The sequence below is a fragment of the Tupaia chinensis genome, unplaced genomic scaffold, assembly GCF_000334495.1.
Source record: "Tupaia chinensis unplaced genomic scaffold, TupChi_1.0 Scaffold000101_1, whole genome shotgun sequence".
NCBI lineage: Eukaryota > Metazoa > Chordata > Mammalia > Scandentia > Tupaiidae > Tupaia > Tupaia belangeri.
In genome coordinates, this window is record NW_006159565.1 from 3,713,736 (window position 1) to 3,721,846 (window position 8,111).

The following is an 8,111-nucleotide window of genomic DNA, read 5'->3' on the forward strand; positions in this document are numbered from 1 at the left end:
TGAAATGTCTTCCCGGCCAGGAAGATACCACAAGCAGTTCAGGGAAGTTTCTGGCCTGGGGGAAAAGAAATGGAAAGCCAGCCAGGACTGCGTTCTGCTCTTTTCTCTCATAAGAGTTTGGAAGTAGAGTCACAGTTTATTTAATGCACTCTTCTTGTTTCTTGTAACCATGGCGTCTGGTTTAGTTGAGCGTTTCCTATGTCAGGGCACTGCTGAGCCAATATTTATCATTCTAGAAATTTCCATGAGTCATAAAATAAACCCGCAAGCCTCTGTACCTTCTATGGGCGTTTCTTCCCTAGGGTGGTTTAAAATAAAAGGAGAAATACTGAACCTAGAATGTAGTACGTGGCGTTTATCAGAATGCGTTAGTACTCTGTCCTGCAAGGACACTTCTCTAACTTGGTAAAAGCCAGTCAAGGTGTGCCCTTACTACTCTGCAGTCCTGAACCCTCCCCAAAGGGCAAGGTCTGGGCTGAGAAAGGAAGTGTTAGGGGTTGGTAGGGAGGAAGTGACTCACTGGCTCGAGGGGTGGGAGGGGTGGTTTCCACAGGATCAAGAAGGAAAATGAACAAGTGATTACTTCCATCTCCAGCATGGAAAATATTACAAAGGGACCACCTCTTAATAACCAGGCCTGAATTCACTGACCCCCCTCTTGCCTCCTCAAAAAAAAAAAAAGAAAGAAAGAAAGAAAAGGGCAGGTAAACACAATCCCAGGTTCATGGCCTGGTGTGTTCCAGTGTACACGCAGGATCCTGGCTGGCTGACTGAGGCTTGGGGTGGATTATGGTGTGTTGTCTGTCTCCATGTCTGTCTGTCTCTCTGTCTCTTCCAAGTCTCACTTGCTCATGGAAGAAATAAACAAAATTTAAAAAGAAATAGAAAGGGGACCAGCAGTTAGCGTAATGGCTATGTCGCTGGATTCCCATGTAGTCAACTGCAGTTCAAGTTCTGGACCCGGTGGCTTAAACTCACGCCAGGTGCGTGTGCCTGCATGCCCAAGATCCTGAGAGGAGAATGGAGGAGAAGGGATTGTGGCGTGGCCATCCCACTGGGGAGTGATTTCTCGCTTTCTGTCTCTCTTGTCTTTCTGGCGACCGTACGCGCCCTATAGCAAAAACCTCTCCCCCCCCCAAAAAAAAAATAGAAAGAAGAGCAGGACTGATGGCAAGATGTGATCCAGCTGTCTCCTTCTGGGTGAGCATAATGCTGTTTGCTCCCTTCATGCTGATTGGCTCCCTTGCCCCTAATGTGGACATCAGAGATGGCCCCAGTAGTCTACAATCTGGACAACTATAGCACCTTACTGACTTTACCATTAAAAAACAGGCTGTGTCTACAGCCTGAAGGCTAGAGCTTAAAAATCAAAATTCAAAGGCCCGCCTTGATATTACTAAAATTCGGTATTCCACAAATTACTAAGACTGTGCCATGCACTCAGTAAGTCTTCTGTAGTGTATAGGCATCACAGTTTAGAGCTCACGGGGTAAAATTTAGTGACGTCTTCATTTCACAGGTGAGGACAAAGAGGTCCATAGAGGTGTATCTTGCAGTCACATGGCCAATCGACGGCAGGGCTAAGCAAGACTAGAACTTGTGATGTGCAGAAGCGAGAATCTTGGGCTGGCTCCATGACTTGGTGGTTAGGACCAGTATGGCTGATCCCATCATTCAAGTCCCAGAGCCAGCAGCTTGAGAAACACACCGAGTACATGTGCGTGCTTGCCCAAAATCCTAAAAGGAGGAAGAAGTGGAGAAGGGGTTTCCGTGCGACTATTCCCCATAGGGCAATTCTTTCTCCTCTCCATCTCTCTATCATGAGAGAGAGAGGAAAAGAGAGGAAAGAAAAATGAAATCTTGTAGGTCTGAAGACAGAAACACTGACGTCTTAGTGTTAAGGGCACAGTACACGAGATGGCACTCCGATTTCCTATCGCAGCCATTGCCCTGCAGCTGTCTGTTTCTGGCAGAGCTGTGCTTGGAAAGAATTAAGTCCTCTCATGAAGAACAGCTGGGTTCCTTTGGCTGAACCATCGCTTGGCATCCCTTCCCTCCTCTGCCAGAGGGGAAACGAGAAAGTAGGCCAGCACAGCCCCCAACTCCACCTATTCACACTCTGTCTATCTCATGTATCTTGGTTAATGGAGTCTAGCTGTTGGATGGGAACATTGGTGTCCCTCCAAATGTCAAGCACTGGAGAAATCTCAAGTCATCCTTTTGCACTCATGTTCACCGATGTGTGAGAAATCATGTCAGTAGGAAGCACTCACTTCCTTCCTCTATGGAGGCCTCACTCAGGAAAGATCCAGTAAAATACACCTGGTGTGTTCAGCTCCACAAGTTAGAACCCTGGGAATTCCCAAGGGAACGTGGGCCTAGGTTCTCTTGGCATTTACTTTTTTGGTTGTTGTTTAAGAATTATTTTGTTACTATTAAAAAATATTCTGTAGGCATGTGCACTCACTAGAGAAAGAGAGAGAGAGAAGGAAAATGAGAAAACAAGCCACCAGGTCTGGGACTCAAATGGTGGTCGGCCATGTAGGACCCCAGTGCCTTAATCGCTATGCCACCTGCTAGCCTGTCAGTTAGTGTTTTTCACTAGTGATCTCCCTGTGGCAAGGCTCATGACTTCTTTGTCTTCATACTCCTGGTAGCCAACAACTGGCAGTAAACCTCAGTAAACATCTATCAGATCTAACTGAAAACTTCTGAGTGGCATTCCAATTCAAATGTACACAAGTTACTTGTTTTGCCTCGAAACACAAACTTTTACTTTTTAAACACTTAGCTTTGGGGCCGGCAGGCGGTGAGATGGTTAAGGGCACTGTACTCCCACGTGGCTGACCATGGTTCAAGTTCTGGACCTGGCAGAACTTTTTTTTTTTTCTTAAGAACTTTTCGCTATAGGGCGTGTGTGCTTGCCAGACAGTCAGAGAGAGACAGAGAGACAGAAAGCGAGAAATCACCCCCCAGGGGGGATGGCCACACTGCAATCCCTTCTCCTCCTTTCTCCTTTTGGGATCTTGGGCACGTACGCACATGCGCCTGGCGTGAGTTTTAAGCCACTGGATCCGGGATGCGAACTGTGGTCTACATGGGAGTCCAGCAACATAGCCATTACGCTAACTGCTGGTCCCAAGAAAATAATCCTTTAAAAAGACCAGGCTGTGGGCTGGCAGGTGGCATAGTGGTTAAGGGCACTGGACTCCTACACGGCTGGCTGCGGTTCGAGTCCCAGACCTGGTGGCTTGCTTTCTCACTTTCCCTCTCTCTCTGTCTCACTTGCTCACTTTGTCCCTCTCTAGTTAAATTAAAATGAATAAAATTAAATAAAATAATTACTTTTGTTAAAAAAAGATCAGGCTGCTTGGACTCCTACTTGGTTAGTATGCATGATGAATCTCAAAAAGTTTGTGGAAAAATGGAATTAAAGTATGAGTTTATTTTGGTGCAAGAAAAATTTTAAATCCATTGCATAGTTTTTTTTTTAAAATAACATACAGTTCCACTAACTTTTTGAAGACCCCCCCACCCATATTAAATTGAATCACTAGAAAGTCCTGTGTTTGTAGGTCAAAGATAGTTTACTTAATATTGTCAATAGGGGGACCAGCAGTTGGCATAATGGCTATGTTGCTAGACTCCCATGTAGTCAACTGAGATTCGAGTCCCAGACCCAGCGGCTTAAACTCAGGCTGGGCACATGCATGCCCAGGATCCTGAAAGGAGAATGGAGGAGAAGGGATGATTGCGGTGGGGGGTGGGGGGAATGATTTCTAGCTTTCTGTCTCTCTGTCTCTGTCTTTTTGGTGAGTGCATGTGCCCTATAGCAAAACATCTCCAAAAAAATATATCTATATCACTTAATATACTCTAATTTACTTTTTTCATTAATTCACCCTGATCTTTTTCCATGGTCTATAAGGCCCACATGGTCATATTTCCAGGTTTCTTTCAGCCTTACCTGGGCCTACTCAGCTAGACAATCTGCAGCCATAGCCTTCCTTCTGTTCTTTAAACCACACCTAGCTTAATTCTTCCATCTCGGATGCCCTCCTCTCAGATCTTCACACGGCTGAGTTCTTCTCGGACACTGAATTTTCCGTGTAAATCCCCTGCCTTTAGAGCAGACTTCTCTCAGCACCTATTTAAATAATGCCCTCGGGACCAGCAGTTAGCATAATGGCTATGTCGCTGGACTCCCACATAGTCGACCATGGTTCGCGTCCTGGACCCGGTGACAAAACTCACGCCGGGTGCGTGTGCGTGCGTGCCCAAGATCCTGAGAGGAGAACAAAGGAAAAGGGATTGCGGCATGGCCATCCTCCCTGGGGGGTGATTTCTCGCTTTCTGTCTCTCTGTCTCTGTCTGTCTGGTGAGCGCACGCGCCCTATAGCAAAAACCTCTCCAAAAAAAAAATCATAAAATAAAACAAACAAATAAATAAATAAATAATGTCCTCTCCATTCCCTGTGGTCCTCTGTCATTTCGCTCAGTTTTATCATCAGTGAAGTACCTATCGCTCACAACCTGGTCATTTTTTTGCTTAGTGTCTTGTCGGCCTCTGGTAGACTGGAATTCAAAGTCTAGGACAACAGTAATCTTGTCTGTCTTACTCATGGGTCTGAACACAGCAGGCACACTGCAGGCCAAAATAAATATTGAAGCAATTAATTCAGTAGTTAATTCTTTAAAAGCAGCAGAATCGAAGCCTAGTCATTATTTCTCCAAATATTTATTGTTCATTTTACTAATTTCACTATCTGGGAGTTCTTTTACACAGATGGGGTCTAGTTTTCCTCCACCTACTGCGCCTCCAGCGTTTCTCTCACTGTTTGCATCTCTTACCCTTCATCATACCTCTGAGTTAATTCCTTGACTGAATCTTTCAACTCATACCCTTGTTTTTTGGATATGCCATGTTTCCCAGCCCAGCCACTGAATTTTTTCAGTTCTGCAATAATATTTTGTATTCCCAATCTCCAATTTTTCCTTAACTGTTTGTTGTTGTTTCTGGCTTCCCGATTTCTGTTTCTCTCTCTTAAGAATATTGACTATGCTCACTCAAATTTCTTGTCCTGCTTCTTTTTGCTTGAGTTCATTTGATTTCCTTCTTTCATAGTGCTTGAATTCCTCCTTGAATTCCTTGTCCCATTTTCTTTACCTGTAAACTCACAACTACAAGGGGTCTTCAAGAAGTTCTCCAAAATGCATATTATGCAAAACTATGCTTGGATTTCAAAGCTTCTTGCACCCAAGTAAACTTGTTCTTTATCTTCATTTTCCCACGAACTTTTTGAGGTCGTCTTGTCTCCTTAGGATTTTCCTCCACCAGGGCTTTACCTGTGGGAGGGGTAAGAACTTGTTCTCTTCCTGGAACTTTTGGGAGGAGACAGGTGGGAAATTCACTGATACTGTCATCTGGGTTCAACCCCTCACCCTAACTGGAAACCCTGTGCTTTATAGATGTCTTCCCATTCCTCTCTCTGTTTTGTTCCAGGATATAATCCTTGAGTTTTCAGAGGAAGGGGAGGTGAGAGAAAGTCCTGGGGCCCGGGCAGCCACTCCCATGAGTTAGTATCACTCCCCACAGCCTGGCAGGGCCCCACTGGTGCCTTGATATTACCTGAGAGCTTCTGGGATGGGCACTTTGCTGATTGTGAGGTTTTCCTACCCTACAGGAGAGGTGGAGAGGCCGAAGTCCAAAGAGAATAGTGGCACAGGGTGGGGACCAACCTGAGAGATCGCCACCACCAGCCTGTTGCCGTCTGCGACTACCGTCATTTTCCTTGCCTTCTTACCTACCAGGTAGAGAAATCCTGTTTTTCCTAAAGTACTTCTGAGCTTTAAGAAGGGTCCTTTCCTTTTCAAGTTAAAATGTGCTGCAAAAGTTCTATTTACCTCATTCCCACCTTTCATGATTTTATGGCCTATAATTACACCCAACCCTTGGGTTTCTTTACTTGCTGAAGAATTCAAACTTATGTAGTCTATCCTCAACCCATGCACTTGATTCCCTTATTTGTCCCTTTCTGAATCTTTTGTGGCTCTTCCCTTCCCCCTCCCACCCCCCAGGACAGTAACCAGATCAGGAGGATAGAAGGAATGTACCACGTCTATGAAAACCAAGAAAACAACATGGATAGGCCCTCAGGATATCCTGTTGAATGAATGAATGAATGAATGAATGAATATAAGATGCCATGCTATTTATTGCTGGGAACATTCGTTATTTTTATTTATTTATTTATTTTTGAGAGGTTTTTGCTATAGGGTGTGCGCACTCACCAGAAAGAGACAGAGAGACAGAAAGCAAGAAATCACCCCCAAGGGGGGGATGGCCATGCTGCAATCCCTTCTCCTCCATTCTCCTCTCAGGATCTTGGGCACACATGCACATGCACACACACACACCAACACACACACATGCCCAGCATGAGTGTAAGCCACCGGGTCTGGGACCTGAACCACAGTTGACTAAACAGAGTCCAGTGACATAGCCATTATACCAACTGCTGGTCCCAACATTTTATTGTTTGTTTGTTTGTTTGTTTTTGCTATAGGGCGTGTGCACTCGCCAGACAGAGAGAGGCAGAGAGACAGAAAGCAAGAAATCACCCCCCAGGGGGGATGGCCACACCGCAATCCCTTCTCCTCCATTCTCCTCTCAGGATCTTGGGCACACACGCACACGCACCCGGCTTGAGTTTAAGCCAACAGGTCCGGGACTCGAACCGGGGTCAACTACATGGGAGTCTAGCGACATAGTTACGTTAACTGCTGGTCCCCCAACATTTGTATTTTTAAAAATGCTCTATATTGTGACGGTTTGGAAGGTTTTGTGCTAAACTGATAAACAGCGTGTTACGAACTCCAGTCTAGGTGTGTGCATGTGTGTGGGTGAGGAACATGCCATTCATTCATCCCTATGCTGAGTTTCCTTTTTTGAACATTTTCCCGAAACTCTTCTGAAATATCTAGGTAAATCGTTGGGTTTCAGGGCAGTCCACGAGCTCCCTGAGATTACAGGTCAAGCTTCGTAAGTAAGAACAAATGTCTACCTTTCTGGAGAGAGGGTTTATATTTTTCATTAGACTCTCAAAGGGAGCATATGGCCCACGGTCCAGATTGTTGTAGCATTTTCTACTTCATTTTCCTGGCTCAATCCAACAGGTACAGGATTACCTGAAGAAGAAGCATCTATAATTATACAATTGTCAGCATTCTAAAGTAGTGGTATGTGACTTTTCCTTAATGACTATAGGAAGATCAATAATATTACCACACAGTACTGTATCAGTCCTGCCGGTACACTTATATTACTTAGCCTTTTCATAAAGTAGATGCCAGGGTCCTTGGCGCTGCTTGGTCCATCAGGACCAGGCTAGGAGTAGTAACTAAAGGAATGTCTGAAATGTGTTTTTCTAGAGCTTCCCTTGTTTCATTTAGCCAGTAAAAAGAAGCAGCACAACACACCTCAGCTTACTTGTTCAGCCTCAGCCCTGAGAAATGTGACGTGGAGCCTGATGGTAAAGCTAAAGGCCTTGGGAGCAGATTGCCTGTACCGTAGAGATCCCAGGAAACATTTCTTCACATTACCTCATTTGTAAAATGAGACAATAATATCTCTTGGTATCCATTTTTTTCTTTAGAAAAAAAAAAAGGAACCCCAGTTTCTTATCTGAGCACATGGCTATCAGAGAACAGACCACATTTCCCAGCGTCCCTTGCAGTAAATAAGTTCTGGTCAATGAGATAAAAAAGACAGAACCCCTGTATGATACTTCTCAGAAGTTTTTTTGAAAGGGGAAGGGTGAACTTTTTAATCTTCTTTTCTTCCTTCTTATTGCCTAAAGCTTAAAAGTAATGGTTGGTACCCTCGCAGCCATCTCGAACCATGAGGTGATCGGGACAGGAACCCATGCACAACAAAGGAGCAGTGGAGACTGGGTCTCGAGCACCAACCACCATGTCGATCTGAACTGTTCACCTCTGCACTCCTTTCACATTGAAGCCACTGTTTTGTAAGTCTGTTACTGATAGTCAGATACAACCCATATCAAAATACTACTATTGATTCTGAGTGCTCACTGAAGAGAGAGACAGAG

The 8,111-nt window shown here is 44.8% G+C and overlaps 1 long non-coding RNA gene across 2 annotated transcripts in view; it reads right to left on the reverse strand.

Moving 5' to 3' along the window:
• Positions 1-4,778: 4,778 nt before the first annotated feature.
• LOC102496053 (uncharacterized) overlaps positions 4,779-8,111 on the reverse strand; it is a 6,381-nt gene continuing 3,048 nt past the window's right edge. The window contains exons 2-4 of one of the 2 annotated variants that reach the window (XR_001370021.1): positions 7,065-7,188; positions 5,740-5,804; positions 4,779-5,346 (exon numbers count right to left, since the gene is read on the reverse strand). This is a non-coding gene — a long non-coding RNA (uncharacterized LOC102496053). Of the gene's footprint in view, positions 5,347-5,629; positions 5,805-7,064; positions 7,189-8,111 lie in introns of both variants that reach the window. The other variant, XR_333857.1, reaches the window with a different exon arrangement.